Below are 23,102 nucleotides of genomic sequence, written 5' to 3'. Positions count from 1 at the left end.
TTGGTCATAACGGTAAAGAGACAATGCAACAACAAGCCTCCTTCCAACCTTCAGAATGCCAACTCAGAGATCTTAAGTTATTACACAGCCTCCTCTACTTGACAGAATGTTCTGTTTCTCTCCTGGGATGGCACTTGCTCTGTAAATTGTCCACTCAAGTAACCTTTTCTCCTGAGAGGCAGCAGCTTCACCAGCAGGTCCCATGAGAACATGCATTCCAACTCCAGGTGCTTTTAACTTGTTCAGAGGGCCCCAGAGGAGAACTGTTCCTTCCTGAGATCTATAAGCAAGTGTATAAAACCATTTTGGGCAGATGGGACTTCAGGTAAGCAAGCAATGTGCACCCGAATGGCCTGGGATCTTTCTAGGAAAATCCCAGATGATGATGAGTATATTTTTATGTGTACTCTATGACCCTGATAGGGAGCAGCTGCACATCAGCATGCACTTTGGAATATGAAGACTTTAATCATCATAGCCAATAAAACTGCACTAATACTCAGAAATTTCTGGACTCTCTCACTAACTTTGCAGTACATAACTGAATTACTTTAAACTATGTTCTGAGCAGAACAAAGAGGAATCAACCCTTGTTGTTGCACTTACATTTGACACTTCAGCTCAGAAAGAAATAATCATCAGAAAAATCAGGCAATAGGCTTCCTGGCTTCAACACACTTTGGATCACCATTCTCCTCTCTTCAAAGGAACTGGAGATTGATCTGTGTGTTTATTTTCATGGATACTAAAAGAACTCAAGTCTATATTAGGAAGAATTTTAATTTAGGTTTAACTACCCTTTTCTTTATAATGCTTGCCTTTATTGTTTTAAATCTCATGACTTGTTTTTCCCATGCCAAAAAAATTGTGCATGCTCAACAGGCACTATTAAGAAATATGTCTGCTTTTAAAACTCACAAGATTTTGTTTTACAACAGCCTCAGGTTTTTCATTCTCCCATGCAATTCAGAGGGCATCAACAGCTCCATGAATATAAAGGAAAAACTGACAGTGGGGAATTATAACAGTGACTGAAATAAACATAATATACTAATCCCATGGTAATTATAGAATAGGCTGTACTAACAAATTCATAGAAGATTCACGTATGAAAAGCTTCCTTATAAGTATTTTATATGCATCAGCAGTTCTGAAACAGGGTACAGGGCATGTTCCCCAACAACACACAGCTGAGGGGAGGGGAGAAGTGAATGATATGGCTTAAATACTTTTCATAACAAAGACAAGTGATAGCCATGTCTTTTCTGAAGGGAAGTTGTGCTGCCACCCAGGTAAGGGCCTATGTGACCTTCAGTATGGATAGTGCTGAATATGAAATCATGTAGGGGCCCCCGGGTCTATATTTAAAATTAAAATGGCCAGTCATGAATGGGCCATGTGGTTTGGAAAGGATGTAGTTATCAGAGAGCCTTAAGGAAGGAGAGCAATGATGTAGCAGTCATGTGAAGGGAGGAGTAAGCAAGCAGCTATGCAGTCTGTAGTCAGGATCCTGCCATGCAGCTTGGTGTTGTAAGAAAGGAGATATATTGCTGCTCTGATCATGTCTGTTCTAGCTGACTCGGAAGCCGTCAAGGACCTTGCCTGAGAAGACGCTGGCCTGTTGCCTCACATACCTGGACTCTATCTGGACTCTCGGGACTTGTGCTTTTTTTGGACTTCACCATGATCCAGTGTAATATAACACATATATTCCTAGACTATAACAGGGAGGGTGATGACAACGTACCTCAGATCCTGAAGGATAGAGCCGCTTTGCGTAGAGGTAGAGACTTTGCGTAGCTGGCTTAAGCACAGATAAGGAGATGGAGAACTTTTGGGGATTTTGGCTTATAGCCTTTTAGGAAGCAAGGGAAGTATTGGGTTTCATGGGAGAAGAGGGTTCCAAACTTAAGTGCTCCCAGCATCCCCTAGGTTGGAATATTATAAATAAAAACCTGTTTCTTCCAATACTAATTGTTGGGTCATACACCAAGGTGACATGTGAATGGGTCCCTGTCAGCTCAGTAGAAGTTTCAGTTCCTGCTTGTGCAAGAAAACAGCCGTGACCATGACTTCCAGTGATGCAAATCACCCAACTGCAGGAATTTGGCTGGCACTGATCAGCTCCACAAGGCTGCCATTAAAGATTCATATTAGAACCAGCAAGGACACTGCCTTCACATCCACAGCCTCTCCCCCTGATCTCTTTTGTTCTTCTTGCCCCTCTTCCTCCTTGTAAAAACCCATGCCTGCACTGAGATGTTGAGATGGGTATTAAGACAAGAGTCTCTCATCTTCCAGGTTGCAGGCACCTGAATAAAAACACTTTCCTTTATACTTTTCAAGTATTGGCTTTTGAAGTGGTGGGCAGTGGAACCTGAATTCAGTTACAAAAATAAATTTTTGTATATTCTGGCAAATAACATTACTTACTCCTAAGAAAAGAACTACTGAGGACTAAGGAAAAAACTTTTAGGTTTTATTCTGTGTTCTTTGATGTCAGGATCATTTACAATAATATTTATAAGAAAAAGCAAATTAAAAAGAAAAGCAGAAATCTCCTCAGGTGGAGGTGGAGAAGGGAGTGTGTTAAAAAGTATTATAGACTGAATGTTTTCACCCCTTTAAGTTTCTTTGTTGAAGTCCTAATCTCATCTCTAAAATGATGGTATCCGGAGGTGGTCCCTTAGTGTAATTAAATTTGTATGAGGTCATGAGGGTGAGCCTCATGTTGGCATTACAAAAGGAATAAAGTAGAACTTTCTCTCCATCATGTTAGAACAAAGTGAGGAGGTGAGGTCCTCACCAAGATCCAGTTCTGCCCTAATGAACAAAGAACTTGAGTAGATATTTTATAAAAAGAAACTATAAATGGCTATTTTAATGTGTTTAACTTTACTAATAAACTTACTAATAAACAAATATTAATTGAAATATCGGGTTTTTCTTTCTCATTTTTTGTTCAGGAGGTAATGAATGATTTTTACTTTCTGATATTTTCTACAAAAACATTCTGAGTAGTTTATGCTAGCTGCAAAAGTAAATTCTAATGAAAATTTTTTCTTAATTCTACTCTTAAACCGTTGAGCAAGGCTCTATATTACTATTCTAGCATTTAAATTTGGATCGCTCTCTCAGATTCTATAAGCTTCTAACAATATAACTCCTTTTTCATATTCTAGTTAGCCAAAGTTTCTATTGCTTGCAAACAGAAGTGTCTAATACATTGCCAATCCTAAACTAAACCACTTCTGAATAACATTTTCCCCATAGAATCTCAAAACCATGGAGAAACTATTTTCCATTGGGGTTCTTGGATCAAAGTCAGTATTACACTGCCTCACTACTTAAGGTCTCCCAAACACTTGTGGAAGAAAAAGAGCCACATATTAATCTGACAAACTCAGGGGAGGCCTGTGAGGCAGCCTTTACACGCTCAGGGGCCTAAAGTAACCACAAAGAATGGTCTGAAATTAAAACATTAACTAAAGGCAGTTCATGGTGGGCAGTCACGGTGTTGCAGGCTGATCTTTTTCCCTAACAAAGGTCAATTTTTACCTCAATTGAGGCTGTCTGTTGTCTTTTTTGCATCTATGGTAACATACCTTTGGAAATTTGAGGTAACTTCCCTTTTTCTGAAACGCTTGGGCACAACCATCCGAGCTCAGACTAGCTCAGACTACGAATCCCCTCACTGTTACTGTTATCATATTAATTAACTGTTAACTACCCTTTACCTACTTACACAAAAGAAGTATTTGTCTACCATTTTACTTTTCATCCAATCCCAGAGGTTTCCTTTTTGCTTTCTCCTGCCTCCCAAATCTATCAGCAATAGATCTGTAGTAGCCCCTTATGTCTCCCTCCTTTGGTTGTATAAAATAAGGTGCTAAACTGCCATTCTCCAGAGAATTTCTCAATCAGTTGAGATTTTTGCTTCCCACCAATTGTCGTCAGTTTGGCTCAAATAAACTCAACAAAAATTCTCTAGCAGGAGTGTCCAACCCATGGCCCAGAATAGCTATGAATGCACCCTGACAAAATCACAACTCTACTTAAAACTTTATGAGGTTTGTTTTGGTCAGTGTTGGAGTATGTAATGTGTAACCCAGGACAACTCTTTTTCCAGTGTGGCCCAGAGACACCAAAAAGTTGGACACCCCTGCTACAGGTATGAATATTTCTTCTGTTGACACTTTGAACCTATTCCCTTCCCCCCACTTTCCCACACATAGTTGAGTTTGACTGAAGAGCAGAAGTATGTCCTGTTAATTGCTCAATGTTTATTGCTAAAGACCTAAATTATCTGAAGTACACATTTCATTAATAAAGATATAAGCTTAGAACATAAAGGGGCCAAAAAACAGCAAAGGATCGAACCTTTCATATCTGACAAGACCCTAAAATATTCACAAGGTGTTCCTGGCTATTGCACACTCTCAGGGCCAAGGAAAAACATGGAAATATATGATACTGTTTTTTCTCTGAGCGTCTACATTTTACTTTAAGTTTTGTTATCATTAACTAATTAATTCAATTGAACTTATCTTTCAGAGAAAGAAGAGAAAGGAGTATTTATCCACTACCAGTAGCTCTCACTACGGCCATGAAAATACAACTCTTTGGAGTTTTCATGTGTACTGACTAGTGCAACAATTTTCAACCAGTGTGTGCACACTGGTGTGCCACAAGATTTTTTTAATGCATGCAATACCCTACTATTTAGTTAGGGGCACTGACCTCTTTTCCCTTAGATTGTCAAATAAAAAAAATAACATCAAACAACACAATACCCATCAGGTGTGAATGAATCAAAATTATACCTATTTTTTGTCAGATTGTGAAAAAATATATATAGTTTAGTGTGCCACAGAATTTTAGTAATTAATTTCTGTGGACCATGAGATGAAAAAGGTAGAAAATCACTACAATAGTCATTCAGGCAGGACTTAGAATGCCCAAAAGATACAAATCATCTGGAAATACATGTACTTAAAAATAAGCTTGTGACAGAAAATAAAAATATAATGGTTTATGTACTCTTCTATAAGTTATTTCAAAACAAAATAAAAAGACTTGAGATTCCTATTAGAGATCACATAATGTGGTCTAAAATGGAAGTGAGAATAAATTGGTATCAATTCACTTTCTTACCTCTCCCCTCCGGCAATGAATCAAAAAGTAATACAAGTTGTCACAAATCTATCTTTAATACTATATGTTTTGATATTTTGATACTACCTTTTACCACATCTAATTTTTCAACCTACTGGAAAGGGCAGACATGTTGGGCGTTATACATCCCAGGATCTTTCAAATGTTAGAATATACAAAACGGGTATGTGCAAATACTCTACAAATGAAACATTTGTTCTTCTCTGTGTCCAACAACATCTCCAAAATATGGATCCTTTCAGACTCTCCAAAATTTAGAATTTTTTGAAGCAACTAAGTATACACTTTTAATAATCTAGATACCCTCAGTGATTTCAGCATACTTAAACACATTTTAGATAAATCAAATTTATAACTACCACATTCAATAGTTAATTTGAATTGTTTTAAACTGATGTTTGTATGCAACTTTGAAAATGTAACAAAAGTATTTTTAAAAAAACCCAAACACTCAAAACAAAAATAAACATAAAAGAATAGAACCTATATATACATATATGCTCTGTGAGTGTGTGTGTGAACTTACACAATGTTAAAACTATGTATAAACTGCAAAATTAAATACTATTGGAGTATGGAATAATCTCTAACTTCCTGCCATGTCATAACTAGAAAAATATCTCTGGGATCACAGGAAGTCCTAATAATCTAAGGATAAATCTGGATCTCATATCAAAAAATGGTTGAGAGAACCGAGAGCATTCATTTATCAGCATGTATTAGGCATGCATTTTGTGCTGGGCACAGCCATAGGTGCCAGCCACAGTATCAAAAATATGTTCATGTCCTTCTGAAGTTTATATTCTAAGCAGAGAAACAGAATTAACAAGAAAATAAAAAGATAAGATCGTAAGAACTATGGAGGAAAATAAAGAAAGGTGACAGCAATGGTGATTACCCTAAGGTAGCATCATAGCTTTTTTATCTAAGAGTGGTGATAAAAGAAGGGCTTAAGAGGATATTGAAACAGAAACTTGAAAAAAGTGAAAGAGAAGAATCTTGCAGTGTCCCTTGACTGAAGGAAAAGGAAAAATGTCAGGTGCTGAGGTCACAGGGATAGCAGGGGACCAGACCATACAGTTAAGACTTTGCTTCAATCCGAAATTAGATAGGAAACCACTAAAGAATTTTTAGCAGAAATGTGATATTTTAACTTACCTTTTAAAAGGATCACTGTTCAAATAAACTTATACAGAGAAATAATCAATGGTACTTTAAGAAACTTCATTTATAATATGTAAGTCAGACTGTTTATTGTAAGAGCTATTAGTGTTGGGTTGGAAGTGAAGACCAGAACTGACAAACTATGTGAGGATAAGTCCCACAACAGAGTCAATAAATAACATGATGACTGGTAATACTCAAAACATCTACCCTCCTTGATTATTTCCTAGTTTTCTACAATCCTATAACACCAACTCAGACAAACTTTATATCACAGAGCCACTTAACTGAACAAATTTTCATGAACAAATATTCTGATTCACCTAAAGCCTAGTATCTTCCTTTCTTGTCCTGACCCCTGGAGCTAAGTCTACAGGACTAAAGCCTCTAATATATAACCTGGATCTAATTTTTGATGTTAAAATGGTACAGGGGAGTTATTCTGAAGAGGTTTCACATTCTTAAAAACACAAGTTTTGCCTTTTATTTGGAAACAGAAGTATAGATTATACAGCTACACCCCCCTGATCTTTTTTTAAATGAATTACTGGGATGATGTTGGTTAATAAAATTATACAAGTTTCAGATGTACAATTCTATAATACATCACCTGTTTATCATATTGTGTGTTCACCACTCCAAGTCAAGTCTCCTTCTATCACCATTTATAACTCCCTATAGCCTCTTCTATCTCTTCCCCACACATACACTCTTTTCCCTCTGATAATCACCATACTATTGTCTAGTCTATGAGTTTTTATTTTTCATAAAATTTTTATTGCTTAATCCATTCACCTTTTCTACCAGATCCTCTCTAACAGCTGTCAGCCTGTATTTAGCAAGGACCAGTACTAGTCCTCATGTAGAATCTAAGGTCAATATACAAAAATCAATTGTATTTCTATGTATTAACAGTATAAAATTGAAAAAAAAATGTTATCCCCAGCTGGTGTGGTTCACTGGATTGATCACCGGCCTGTGGACCAGAGGGTCTCCAGTTTGATTCCCACTCAGGGCACATGCCTGAGTTGCAGGCTAGGTCCCTGGTAGGGGGCACACAAGAGGCAAGCACACACTGATGTTTCTCCCCCCTTTCTTTCTCCCTCCCTTCCCTCTGTCTAAAATAAATAAAATCTTTTTGAAAAAAATTTAAACATTGCTGTTCAGAATAACACCAAAATTAATACATCTGATCAAAGCTGTGGAAAACCTGTACAATTAAACCTACTGCTAATTAATAAAGATATACTGTGTTAGAAGTATAGAAGACTCAATATGCTTAAAATGTTAATTCTTTCTAAATTATCTGAAGGTTCAAGACAGTCCCAATCAAAATCCAATCCAACATTTTATAAAAATTGACAAGCTGTTTCTAAATTTCATATGAAAATGGAAACATAAAGTTTTGTCATGTTGGGTTGGCAAATAGTTCTCAGTTATGTGACCAGAAGTACAGTTAGTGGATTCCATCAAAATTTAAAGTTTCTGCTCTTCAAAATACTTTTGAGACAAGTTACTTAATGAAAAATAAAAAATCTGTGGAAAACATATTTAATAAAGGAAGTATATCTGATAAAATACTTGAATCCAAAATACATAAAAGAACCTCTCAAAATTCCATAAAAAGAAAACAAGCCAATAAAAAAAATAAGTGAAAGATCTGAACAGACATATCACCAAACAGCATATGAAAAGATGCTCAACATCAGTAGGGAAATGCAAATCAGGACCATAAACTATACCCACCATGACATATCCATTTGAGTACCTAAAATGAAAAACACTGACATTTTGTTTTGAGTCTTTTCTTTTTTCCTTAGTGAGTCTAGCCAGTGGTTTGTAGATTTTATTAATCTTAAAAAAACAACAACAAACAACCCTCTTGGTTGCATTAACTTTTGTATAACCTTTCTGTTTCCTATTTATTTCACACCAAATACAAAAATTAACTCAAAATAAATCAAAGACCTGAAAAGAAGACCTAAAACAATGAATTACATAGAAGAGAACATAGGTACTAAACTTATGAACCTTGGTCTTGGATTTTATTAATTTCACCCCAAAGGTAAGGGAAATAAAAGTTAAAATAAATGAATGGGACTATAGTAAACAAGAACAGCTTCTGCAAAGCAAAAGAAACCATCAACAAAACAAAAAAGCAACCAACCAAGTGGGAGACTATATCTGCAAACAGCTCCAAAAAGAGGTTGACAGTCAAAATGCATAATGAATTCATACAGCTGAACACCAAACAAACAATCAAATTAAAACATGGGAAGAGAAGCTGTTGAACAGATACTTCTCACTAGAAGACATACAAACAGCCAATATAAAAAGATGCTCAATTTCACTAGCCAGGGAAACACAAATCAAAACTACAATGAGACACCACCCACACTCACTACTGGTGGTAATATAAACTAGTATAGCACCATGGAAAACAGTATGGAAGTTCCTCAAAAAGGTAAGACTTACCATATGACCAAGCAATCCCTCCTCTGGGTATCTACCCCCAAAATAGGAAAACATATATTTATATGCAAAGATATATGAACCCCTATGTTCACTGCATTATTCACAGTGGCCAAGACATGGAAACAACCAAAGTGTCTTTTGATTGATAATTTGATAAAGAAGATGTGATATGCTCCATATTTTGCTGTGTATAATATGCACTTTTTTATCCATTTTTGAGGGAAAAATAAGAATACACATTATACATGGGCACTACTAATTCTGTATGAACATAAATGTTTTTAATTATTTTATTTATGCTTATGCATTAAAAGCATAACTCTAGAAGGCAATAACAATATCTGTATGCAAAGTAATACCCTGCAACACAATGATCGGTTTTGTTGATAAATATAAATAAATAAAAAACAAATTAAAAAATTAAACTAAAGAGCTGAAGATTATTTTTCTGAAAGTTTGGGCAAAAACATGGGGGCGCATTACACATGAGAACGCATTATACACAGCAAAACATGGTATATACAATACAACACAATACTATTCAGCCATAAGAAAAGATGAAATACTCCATTTGCAACAACATGGATGAATCTTGAGAATATCATCATAAGTGAAATAAGTCAGACAGAAAAAGTCAAGAACCATATTCACTTAACAAATAAACAAAAAACCTCAGACACATACAACATTATGTTGTACAAGGGAAAGGTCTTGGAGGAGGGTAGTAAAAGGTAAAGGAGATCAAGTATATAGTGACAGAAGATTTGACTTTGAGTGGTGGGCACACAATGCAATATTCAGATGATGTATCATAGATCTGTACATTTGAAATCTATTTAATTTTATTAACCAATGTCACCCCAATAAATTTATTTTAAAAAGAGGGACAACTCTTAAGAGAGAATGTAAAGGAACTGAAATTCTTCTACATTCCTGATTAAACTGTAAAACTATGCAACTGTATTAGAAGACACTTTGGCAGTTTCTTAAATATACAATCATATTATATACTCATTTCATTGTATTTACTGGAAAAGAAAGCATGTATCTACACAAAGACTTGTTCACAAATGTTCATAGAAGCTTTATTGATAATTGCCAAAAACTGGAACCAACCCAAAAATCCATCAACAGGTAAATAAATAGACAGATTGTGGTATACTCACACAATGAAATACTACTCAGCAATAAAAAGGAATAGCCAATTAGGAAAAGACAAGATATTCTTCAACTTGATTAAAAACATGTTTTAAAGACCTATAGCTAACATCATACTTAATGATAAAAACAAGCTTTTCCAATAATATCAGGAACAAGGCAAGATGTCTCTTCTGTTGTACCTTTCGACATCACAATGCAAGTTCTTTCTTGCTAGTAAAAAAACAAAATAAAAGGTATACTGATTAGAAAGAAAAAATAAAATTCTGTTCACAAATGACATGATTATCTATATAGAAAATCAGAAATAATTGAAGAAAAACTCAAAATAAGCAATTATAGCAAGGTTGCAGTATACAACTGCCTTCTTATGATAGCAATGAATGAGTAGAATTTGAAATTAAAGACAATATTGTTTGTATCTGTACCCCCAAATTAAATAAGTATAAGTCTAACAAAATGTGTACAAGATCTACATGAGTAAAACTGACAAGCATTCAAAGAAATTAAAGAACTAAATAACTGTAGAGATATTCCATATTTACAAACAGGAAGACTCTATTGTTAAGATGTCAGTCTTTCCCAACTTGATCTACAGATTCAATACAACCCTAGTTAAAATCTCAGTTAACATGTGGATACTAACAAAATGATCCTAAAAATGTATATGGAGGAAAAAAAGACCCAGAATAACCAATGCAATATCAAAGAAGAACAAAGTCAGAGTACTAACACTAACTGACTTCAAGACTTACTATATAGAGAGCTAAAGTAAGCAAGTTAGTGTGGCACTAAGGATAAACAGATTGATGAAACAGAGAGCCCAGATACAGATTCAGAGAACTATAGTCCATTGATATTTGATGAAAGAGCAAAAGCAATATGTGAAGCAAAGAGTCTTTTAAACAAATGATACTGGAACTGGACGTCCCCATGCAAAAATATGACACAGACTTTATACTCTTCAAGAAAATGAACTCAAAATTGATCACCAACCTAAACATAAAACATAAAACTCCTAGAAGTTTAACTGGAAAAAACAAAATCTAGATTACCTTGGATATGGCAATGAATTTTTAGATACAATACCAAAGATAAGATCCATGAAAGAAATAAGTAATGGGCTTAACAACATCAAAATTAAAATTTCTGTTATGCAAAAGACACCATCAAAAGAATGAGAAGACAAGGTACAGAATAGGAGAAAATGTTTGCAAAACACCTATCTGATAAAAGACTATTATCCAAAATATAAAAATAACTTTTAAAGCTCAACAATAAGAAAACAAACAATCCGACTGAAAAATGGGCCAAACCCATAAAGATATTTTTACAGAGAAGATATACAGATGGTACATAACTATACGAAATAACGCTCAAGCATATCATTAAGAAATTGCAAACTAACAATGAGGAACCATTAAACACCTATCAGAACTGTCAAAATCCAACCACTGACAACACCAAATGCTGACAAGGATACGGAACAAGAACTCCCATTCACTGCTGGTGAGAATGAAAAATGACACAGCCACTTTGGAAGGCAGCCCTTACCATAGGTCTCAGCAATTGTTTTCTTCAGTATCTGTCCTAATGTGTAGAAAATTAATGTCCACACAAAAATCCTTCACACAGTATTTATAGCAACTTTATAAGTGCCAAAACTTGGAAGCAACCAATTGTACAGATAACTGGTGGTAAGTCCAGACAAAGAAATATTACTCAGTGCTATAAAGAAATGAGCTATCAAGCCACAAAAAGACATAAAGGAACCTTAAATGCACCACTTTCAAGTTAAAAAAGCCAACCTGTAAAGGCTATGATTCCAACTATATGATAGTCTTGGGGGAAAAAAACCTAAAAACAAAAAAGATTAATAATTGCCAGGAGTTAGAAGAGTGAGAGAAATGAACAGATGGAAACCAGAGAATTTTTAGAGCAGTGAAACTACTGTTTATGTTACTATTATGTTGTATGCACGCCATTATACATTTGACAGGACACACCGAATGTACAGCACTAAGAGTAAATTGTAATGTAAACAATGGCCTCTGAGCAATAATGATGTGTCAATGTAGGTTCACTGATTTTAACAAAAATACCACTTCAGTAGGGATGATTATCTGTTGATTATCCTCACAGGGGTGGGGGCAATGTGGTGGAGGGGCACCAGAAGTATATAGGAACTCCATAATTTCCATTCAACTCTGTTATGAACTAAAACTGCAATAAAAAACTAAAGTCTATTAAAGTTTTTTTAAAATACTCATATAACCAAATACTATTCAGCAATAAAAGGAAATAAACTGATACATGTAACAACATGGGTGAATTTCAAAATAATTATGTATGAAGACATAAAGAGTACAAACAGTATGATTCCATTTATACAAAGCTAGAAAATGCAAACTACTTTCTGGTAACCAGGTCCAAGGTAGTGCTTGCATGAAGGAAAAGGAGTAGGAAGTGATGAGATAGATGATCCTTAACAAAGGACACAAGGAAACTCTTGGGGATGATGGATAACATTCAGTACCTTCATTGTAGTGATGATTTAACAGGTCTACACTTTGTTAAAACTTATCAAATTGTTCACCTTACATATGTGCGGCTTATTACATGTCACTTATACCCAGTAAAACTGTTTTGCAAAAAAGGAAGAATAGGAGACTAACTGAAGAACACTTAGTACACAGGTAACTTTTGTTGGGACTTTTACTATTAAAGGCAGGCAGAGATCAGACAATGGCTCAAGAGAAATGATGGGTAAAAGATATTTTTTAATGGGGCATATTAAAATGATTTAAAAGAAAAATTTATGACAGAACAGACAGGACAACCATTAAAGTGATATCTCTGAGGAAAGAGGAGTGTATGGAACAGGATTAGAAAGGATACCATCAGCCATTCATTGTGCCTCTGTTGTAGCAGGCAATCTACCAGCACACACAGGTAGGTTGGTAAATATGGCAATGAAAGTTCTTTTCTTACTACAGTAGCCCCACCCCATTCGTGGTTTAGTTTTCTGCAGCTTCAGTTACCTAAAAACTATTAATTAATTATTACCTAATAATTAATCAATAATTCTTATTGCCTAAAATCATTATTTTGTTGCCTAAAATTATTAATTATTTCAGTTACCTAAAATCAACTGAGGCCTGAAAATATTAAACAGAAAATTCTAGAAATAAATAATTCCTAAGTTTTAAATTGTGCATTGTTCTGAACAAGTGCCATTCCACTCCATCTCTCCAGGACATGAATTACCCCTTTGTTCATACACTACCCATACACTACCCATACACTACCTCTACATACACTACCCATAAATTTAATTGTTGTTAATCTCTTACTGTGCCTAATTTATAAATTAAACATTATCACATCGGAAAAAATAATATATATAGGATCTGGTACAATCCATGGTCTCAGGCATCCACTGGGGTTCTTGGAACATATCTGCGATCAGTAAGTGGGAACTACTGTAATAGGAGACAGTGCTATTTACCACAGTCTAAGCTAGAGAATCAGGAAATCTTTTGCAAGTGGTTGGCACTGAAGCTGTGCTTTGAACGCTAAGATTTTCATAGGCTAGGAAGAGCATTCCCAGCTAAGCAAAAATTCAATATGAGGTCAAAATACAGAAGTAAGACTGGAAAGAAGATTTAATCCAAAATTGGTAAAGGGAGGTAATCAAAATGACATGGTAAAAAACTAGAACTAGTGTTCTATTTCCCTCTAGCACAGTGCTTAGAACTTCCTAGAACAGCATAGCTCCAGCCACTAACCACCTGTGGTTTTTAAATTAAAATTAAATAAAACTTAAAACTGAGGCTTTTATTTACACTAACTATTCAAGTGCTCGATTGCCACATGTGGCTAGTGACTATAATTCTGAAGAGTACAGCTTAATAGTATATTGTGTCATTACAGAAAGGTGTAGATAGCACAATTCTAAGACGAAAGTTCAATAAAGATTAACTTCTTTTAACTACAGGTCTAGAGTTTTCTACAAATCTAAAAAAAACATCAGCCTCAAAGAGTTGATTTTTTTGAAGTTTAGATTCTATAATGATTTATATGTGACCAACAGCAATAAAAAGTATAAATATTGCAAACTTCTACATTATCTCCTATATATTAATATATTGTATTTTTCATCCCACTATCACATCATCTCTACTAATATTTAGATAGCGAACAGTGATCCTTTGGTTTGCAAGCCCACACGTTCAATCCACTGAGCTACGCCAGCCAGGCCTACCTATCTGAATTTTAATCTATTCTTGAAAACGTAACTCAAAATTTTCTCCTCTAATTCACTTTTCTTAACCCTTCCAAGCCTTACTTATCTTTTTTCAAGGCTGTATCATACTACTTGGAATGTTGTTACAAATGTCTTTTACATACATATTTTTTAATGCATTAGCCTTATTATTGGGGTTTATAAGCTTGAGGGCAGCCACTATGGTATCCTCTTTTTCAACTGTGGTATCCTCTATACTACCTAGCACTTAGTTGGTGCTCTATCACCTGTTTCCTTTTAGATGCTCAACAGTCCCCAATCTACTTCCTGCTCCAATTTCTAAGCCCTTTATTTTTTTTATTATAGGCAAAGATGGACTGTTGTGAATAATTAAACATTATGATATTTTAACAATAAATATTACTCAAACCATTCCTAAAATGTAAAGCTCATAAGTCAAGGAAATATTTTAATCATCTGACAGGAGAAAAATTTAGAGTGTCTAGTTTAGATGACTGTAGAGGGCAGCAAAGCAGCAGTAGTATCCTCAAAGAAAAATGTTTTCTTAGGAAACTTCAGGTTTGTTTGTTTTTTAAATAAATGCTGTTATGATTAAAGCGTTTAGAATACAGACCTTTTAGCATGCTATATACAAATTTCACCAACTACACATATATGGAAACATTTTTACTATCAATTAAAAATACAACAAAAATGTTTATGTATCAATGCTAACAACTATATACACACATTGAAAAAATAAGTTTGATAAATGATGCATGACTTCAAAACAGCCATAATTGCAAATTGGTTTACAAATCTAAAAGTTGAAAATGTCTTTCCATCAAAAAATGTAAAAACAACCTATCTTAACTACAGAAAAGAATGTCAATGGTCTAACTAAAGTTTATTTCTTGCTCAGAAATAACAGATGTCTTCATTAGTATTACTAACTCTAGCCTTGATATGCGTTCTGTTTTTTCAAAATCAGTCAACTGTAGGGGCTATCTTACCTGTGCAAGATAAAAAATAAATTCTCTATCACTGTACTAGTGTACAATAAACACAAAGTAACACCTTGAAAGATAACAGGAGTTTCTTACTATTATTTTAATATAAATTTTGGTTCTATTATGAACTAAGCTAATGAAACCGTATCATCAAAATCATATACATGTAATCTCAGAATTGCTTAGGAATGGGAAACAACTATAAAAGTAGATATTCAATATAACTGAATTTGTATGTTAGTGAAAGTTTTTACAGATGTTAGTTTTTTACCTCTTTTAAGTTTGACAAAGAGAAATCAGAGACTTAGAGTAGCTGCTGCACCCATTATCATATGTATACTCATAGTGTAGTAAGAAATGCTAGGATGTCCCTGCCCTTTGCCATTAGTGAGGATAGAACTGTTACCTATGTACCTTCTCCCACTTAAGTCTATTCAAAAAGAAAAAAAAATGAGCTCTTTAAAAAATAGTTTGCATTTAAAGAAACCAGATTATCTCCGAGCAGATTAAAACTAGACAGTTTACTGTCTTGGTCACTATTAAATTGAACTTATAGTCAGAAGGGGATTTCAAGTTCATAATGACAAGACACGGGAAATGAAAGTTAATCTACCCCACAGTAGCTATGACTAAATTGGTCATTTTCAAAAATGATGGCCTGAGATATTTTAGTAATAACAATCATGTCTGTCATGGATAACTTATAGAAATAGTTCTTTACAAAATTAATTATCAGTTTACCAATACTAACATTTCATTAATATTTTTGGTGTTTTCTCTGAATTAAAGCCATTAGTAAGAATTAAACTCTTAATTATATAAAATATTCTTAAACACAGAGTTGAGTCTTAGCTGTGTGCACCTATTTTTATATATTTGTCTCTGGGCTTTGTCTTATCCTTGCCAGTAACAGCACTGTCATGCTTTCATTACAAAATAGATTAGCCATCTTAAATTTACTCAATTTATTCCTAAAACTCAAACCCAGAGTGAGCTATCTTGTACATCAAGTGAGGTATGCTTCACAGAAGCTGCATCTATCCTGGGATAAATAAAACACAGCTGACTTTGCAATACCAAAGGATAACTGTATTCATCCTAGGTCAATTTTGCAAACACTTCAGATTCAAAATGAGTAAGACAATGTGGAGTAAACAAAACTAAAGAAAACAAAAAGAATTTTTAGAAAAAGAAAAATGAATGAAGAACTATCTCATCAAGCAATATACTTAAAATCTATTACCTTTTTCTAGTTTAAGTAAACATGTGTGTGAATGTGTGTATTTCCACCCATCTTGGCAGATAGGAACAGGAATAATATCAAGGCAGAATAATAACAAGTGTAAAAACCTCTCTAAGGATGTATTTCCTAGAGAGTGTTTGGCACAACATACCATCTGCAACATAACAGATATTACACACATACAAAATAATCTGTTTAATCAGTTTGTAAAACAGTATTTTACTGAAGAATTTCTTAGACCATTAACAAACTAATGTACATAGTGACTTTCCATGAGGGGGCTATATGGTCAGTTTTTCCCATTCCCAAATGCATTCAACCATGGTATTTTGCATATCTTCTGAGACTAATATTCCACTGAAATACTTTGGCAAACACTGCTCTAAATATTGCATGAAAAAAGGAAGAGAATTTGCATGCATTTCCCACTAGTGAGCACATGTCACACTGTTAAACACAGAATAGGAGAAGCTTCCAGAGACCAAAGCTTTCAGAGATATCTAGGATTAATAGGAAATAAAACAATTCAGAAAAGCTTTTATAATCATCTATTATAGCTATTACTCTATTTTTAAATTTTATTTCAACATGGGAGATGGTATCATAAACCAAGTATTATCTGATACCATTTGGTCAATTCCTTAAACAATTACAATGTGAGAAAGCAAATGCTAAAATCAATATAATTTTAAAACTTGTTTATTCTGTGATTTGTGTTATGATACATACAATGAAGCTTGAAGCAAAGTCTTTACTGCAAAGAGCACACATGACAAAATAACTTACAATTAGATACTAATTAATTGCAGTATATAATTAGTTATAAATGATACAGTATAGAAGGTTTATGGAGAAAGTTAATCTTAAACTGGGCACTTCAAAATCTGACTAGGTAGAGGAAGGAAGAATAATGTCATTTTAGGCCTTGTAAGGACCAGAGAAGGACAACCTACTCCAGAGAAATGACAGTTTCAACCTACACTGTCCAACATGGTAGCCACCAGCCACAACTGACTACTGAACAAATGAAATAGTCCAAATATCAGTCTGTAAGTACAAAATACATAACAGATTTCAAATAATTACTATGAAAGAAAATGTATGTTAATTTTAAAATATTAATTGCATGCTAAAATGATATTCTGGTTATATTATGTTAAATAAAATATTAAGATTAATTTCACCCATTTCTTTTAATTTTTTTAATGTGCCATCAGGATAACAAAATTATGTACGTGGCTCACATTTTATTTCTGTTAAACAGCAGTGGTTTAAACTAAATTTGATTTTGCTGTTAAACACCTGAAATAAAGAAATTTGAAGAAAAAAAAACTTGAATGTTGACTCCATGCCACACATACAGGGACATGTGAACAAAATAGTGGAGTATTATTTCTTTAAGAAGAGCCATCACATATGGTCAAATCATAAATTAAAATGCTGTAAAAATAATACTTTAGAGGGAAGAATCATCTGATAATGTCTCTTAAAATACAAATGATCCAATCCCCACTCCTCTTGCCAAAATTGGTGATCCAGTAAGTCCATAGTAGGGCCTGGAATGTTGTTTTGGAAGAGAATCCTAGTAACTATAATTTGAATCCATCTGTACATCCTACTTTTGCTGACCCTGGCTAGTTAAGGAGGATGATTTATAAGCCCCTCCCCACTTTAAAAAATTTTATCTCTTCCAAAGAAACTTAGGCTTGAGAGCCAATATGTATAATGGGCAATCTATTTAAAATAAGAAAAAGTTTAATTTTATTTTTAATGATTAAGATTAAAGAAAATCAAATAGTTTTTTAACTATTATACCTGTCCTATTTATAAAGCCACAATTTACTATCTTACACCTACAAAATAATTATCTAAAGTGTTGAAAAGCATGCTGTCAATTCTTAGCCACTTAATCTAGTTATGAGCTGGTATGTTTACACACATGCCTCGAATTCCAGTTTATGAATATCTACTCAGAATGCAATAGAGAGTTCTTTCCTACTCATCTCAATTAGCAGAATGAATGTTGGTAGTCAATAGGGTTACAAGAAAAACAATCCCTGGATGCTAAAAATTCAGAGTAAGTATGTAATACAATATCCTTTCTAAAACAACTGTTACTTGCAGTATGTCTCAGAAGGCAGCTCTCACTAAAATTTTAGAGTAGTGACCTACACTGTAAGAAGTGAGTCACTTATACTGCCCTGGCTGGTGTGGCTCAGTGGATAGAGCATGGGCCAGCAAGCCAAAGGGCAGCTGGTTCCATTCCCAGTCAGAGCACATGCCTGGGTTGCAAACCCAAGTCATGCCTCCAATAGGGGGCGTGTGAGAGTAAGTACTCATTGATGTTTCTCTCCCTCTCTTTCTCCTTCCCTTCCCTCCTCTCTAAAAATAAATATTTTTTTAAGAAAAGAAGTCACTTGGAAAACACTTAAAGCTCACCCTTGATAAAGATTCAGAAAAATTTTATTCAAATAAATGACTAAACTATGTCAAAACCCGTCATAAAATTAAAAATCTCAAGTTTCATAAAATTAGGAAAGTATATGGTTTCAAGACTTGACAGGCAATTTTAGATAAAAGTATAAAAGGTAATCAAAAGTACATTAATGGTTTGAAGGATTTGGGATTTCAGTTCTTGGCACACAAAATTATCAGTCATTCCATTACTGATTTAAGGGTTACTTGATTTCATGTTAATAATTATGATTAATTAAGTACTGTACCTTTTGAAAAACATACAGTACTTCTTGTCAGTTTTTATGAAGAGCTTAATAGGTTACAGAATATACTACAGCAATATATTATTTACTCACTCATTTTTAAGGAGTAAATTACAAAATGTCAAAACACTCCTTTTTAGCAGGCTTCTCTTCAATAATTTCCAAATAATAGGTAGTAAGCCATAAGTTTTATTCCTTAACTATATAAATATAAAATGAACATCAGAGTTGTTGAATCACTAAGTTATATATGTAAAAATATATGTAAGCCTAAGTGATTTAAACAAGATAATAAATACACATGAATACATAGGTAATTGCCCAGCTTTTTCCAATTCCTATGGATGCTGTAGCTAAATACAAGAAAAGATGTGATCTTTTTTGCTTGCTTTTAAGTTTTACTTCTAAATTATATTTGTTTAGGATGCAAAAAGATTTATATGTGCAATACGTATTTTAGCCTCCAAACTAATACTATAAAGTAACTTAGTAAAGTATAAGTGAAATTGAGACTCCCCTCTTCAAATCCACATTTTCAAAATAATCACCAACATTCTAAGTTACTCTATGGAATTGCCAAATCCTGAAATGCATTCTGTATCATGAAAGGAAAAGTCAACTAGGTTTCATACAATTACACAGTTGATTTCACCATACACTTATCTGAAGTAAATTTAACAAATGTCTAAAAAGAATTGATTGGGCTATATACTTAAAATAATAATATAAAGTACAAACACAGCAAGTCAATAAATGAACTTAAAAACTCAATTATTCAATACATCATGGTAGAATTTTAAAATGATGAATAGCAAACTGGCTGACTTTAACGTGCAGTACACTAAATGCTAATATGTGAATGTTTGCTATATTGCATGCACTCTGCTAAGTGTTTTATTTCATTTTTTCATTTAATCCTCACAAGAACTCTACAGGCAAGGTGATATTATTCTTTTTTAAAAGATGAAAAACCTTAGGGTGACTGAGGTTAAATAATTTGCCAATCACACATCTAGTAAGTAGCAATCTTTTTTCAGAATCAAATTATGTAGTATCTAAACCATAAACTGAAGGAGAGGGAGGGAGAAAGAAGTAGGAGAGAGAGAGAGAGAGAGAGAGAGAGAGAGAGAGAGCGCGCAAACCTATACCATATACCACAATGTCTAATCTCAATAAGAAGATCTTACTCAACTTATCCTTTTAAAGTAGGTTTTTGGTCTTTTTTTCCCCTCAGTTTACATTCATATGTCATTACCTAATTGGTTAGGTACCCCTCTTCTGGGCATAGTATCTCATGCAGAACTCCCTCATAAACTCCAAACTGTCCTGTAGTCATCTATTCCCCTCATGCCTACCACAATGTTATAGGATACTTTAAGCCAGGATTCTGCTTTATTCGTGTTCTGTATCCCCAAGTACCTATCAACTGCCAGGAATATAAAAAGTACTGAAAGTGCTCTTAAAGGTTCAATATCACATTAGATCTTTTCTATAATCTTCTAAACATCCATCTTAAGCAATAAATCTTACTGAAATTGGAAGTACTAAAATCCTACATTCAAACAGGAACTTACTAAGGTCAAAGAATCTAGCTTCTCTTTCATTATACTATATCCCTGATAATATTCTCTACATCAAGAAAAATGATGGAAAGAAAAGTGAAATAAAGCTAATCACTTATGAATTGATCATAAAGAAATATGGAATTACAGAATTAAATAAATGAGGTTTATCAAGTCAGATGGTATTGTAAATCTAGTCTCTTTAACCTTCATACCTAGCTATTTGTTAGGCTTAAAAATTATATATCAGAACCTGGCAGTTTGTCACCTGTAAATTCTTCAAGTAAAACTGCTAATGTCTATTCCCAAACAGCAAATTTGATGTAAATTTTTATAGTTTTCAAAAATCAAGTCTACCACTTGCAATTTTTTTTAGCAGTTAAATTAACATGATATGAAAATTACCTGTGGTAATAGATGATACTGCAGAAGTTGATCACAGTTAAGACTATGCTAAATGTAAGCCACATATCAAAAGCACTGGCAAAAAATACTGTATATTACTTCAAAAGGAAAGTATTCTATTAACAAATCATCATATAGACATTTCTAATAAGCCTAAAAATCTTTTCAACTCTAAAACTGACTACTCACACATTAGTACACGTCAAAACTTGTAAGCTGTACTATGAATGTTAGATCAACAAACACGTTACATGAAGAAAATTCTGTTTCCATACATACTAAGCATCCATAAGTCACAAGTGTACCTAACTTATAGACTGAATTTAAAATAGAAAAAGGTTGATGGAAAAAACTCATCATAAGGGTTCACAAACTAGGGTGTTATAACACTATAAACCAAAAAAGGAAGCTGTTAAAATGAGCAGTGCACAGTAACACAAAGCTACTGCCTGCCCTCTACCACTACAGAGTTGACTAAAAACTTCAATTTACACCTCCTCTAAATCACAGTCCATTTGCCTGAATTGTTAGGTCTCTAGAACATCAAGTCCCTTCTATAGTACATTATCAAGGAGATTTTTAAAAACTCTTCTTCAAAAAGCAATCAACACTTCACTTGCACAACTGTGAAATTATTACCCAAATTTTATTTCCTTGTATTAGCTGTACGTATTACCTAACTTCAGACTTCCATAAGGCTTTTGCTCAGCTACTTAAACCTTTATTGGAGATACAAAAAATTTTCTCTCAGTCCTTAACACGACCTAGGTCAAGACAGTAAAACTCTTTTAACACTTTTTCCCCACCCAACTGTAATCAACAATCTTCCTTAATGGAAAGAACAGTACACAAATTCAATTTAGAATCGTGCATCAATTCAAAGAAATAATAAACATTAAGAATTTTGTGGTGGAACCAAACATCTGGGGAGTGGGGCTACCAAAAACACACACACACTGTAGATTAAACAACATGCCGTTTATCATCGTGTGCTTTGTAAATCAGAAACTTTCATTGCAATGCTTGAAACGTAGTGGTGAACTGCAGCCTATAAGGGGCACTCAATCTCTTGAAATCTTTGCCTCTCTCATAACCAACCACCTTGACACACCTACCCCAAACAGTAGTCGCTTCTACACCACTGTCCAAGAAATCTGCACACATCTTTCCTTTTAAGGAATACTGGTAAAACTTCGGGTATCTTTCAAGATTTCATTACACAATGAGATCCAACAGTAGCCCTAAATACCAGTAAAAAAGTCTTGGTAACCACTCTTTAAACAAACGTAAATTTTGCTTCTCCACCTTCCTCATCAAGTAAGAAGCTTCGAATGAATAAGGTCCTGCAATGTTTCAGAATTTTCAAAGGACAGATAAAGCTATTCCCCAAAGGCTGGTAGCCTTATTTTGCCAAATCATCGCCTTCTATTAATGACCACTTTCGTCCATCTTTCATATATGAACGATATTTTTCATCCTGTCCTTAACAAGTAGATTTTTCAATTCCAACACGTAGGAACAGAACTTACTAGCTCCCAAATGTGACAGGAAAACTGCACCATAAATACCAGGGAAGAGACGAGGAAGAGCCATGTGGTTTGTGGTGATCAGAAGAGCTGGGCACAGTCGACGCTATCAAATATGTAATACATAAATCAAACAGTGCTTGCAAAAATAAAGACTCGCAGTGGGGTGCGAGAGACGTCCCACAAAGGAAGGCAGCGACAGACAGGCTCAATACAAAGCCATCCAGAAGCAGCCAGAGCAGAACCTGGACGGAGGAGCTAAAAAAACTGACTGTAGGGGATGCTGCAGGGTGGGCTAATATGGTGCCTTCTCCAGGGCGGACCCGAAGACTTCATTCCGTCGGACTCTGGTCCCTAAAGGTATCTAGGCTCACAGTTCAAGTTTCACCGGGGAAAAAGGAGGCGACAAACGTGCTTC

At 34.3% G+C, this 23,102-nt stretch overlaps 1 protein-coding gene across 5 annotated transcripts in view; it reads right to left on the bottom strand.

The window, feature by feature from the left end:
- The window catches only part of NECTIN3 (nectin cell adhesion molecule 3), a 124,382-nt gene that overhangs the window by 100,280 nt on the left and 1,000 nt on the right, over window positions 1-23,102 (bottom strand). The gene's annotated exons all lie outside the window — the stretch shown is intronic.

Source organism: Artibeus jamaicensis, unplaced genomic scaffold, assembly GCF_021234435.1.
Source record: "Artibeus jamaicensis isolate MK-2021 breed Jamaican fruit bat unplaced genomic scaffold, CSHL_Jam_final contig_3126, whole genome shotgun sequence".
Taxonomy (NCBI): Eukaryota; Metazoa; Chordata; class Mammalia; order Chiroptera; family Phyllostomidae; genus Artibeus; species Artibeus jamaicensis.
The sequence above is the reverse complement of the archived record's forward strand: the minus strand, read 5'-3'. Positions and strand labels throughout refer to the sequence as shown.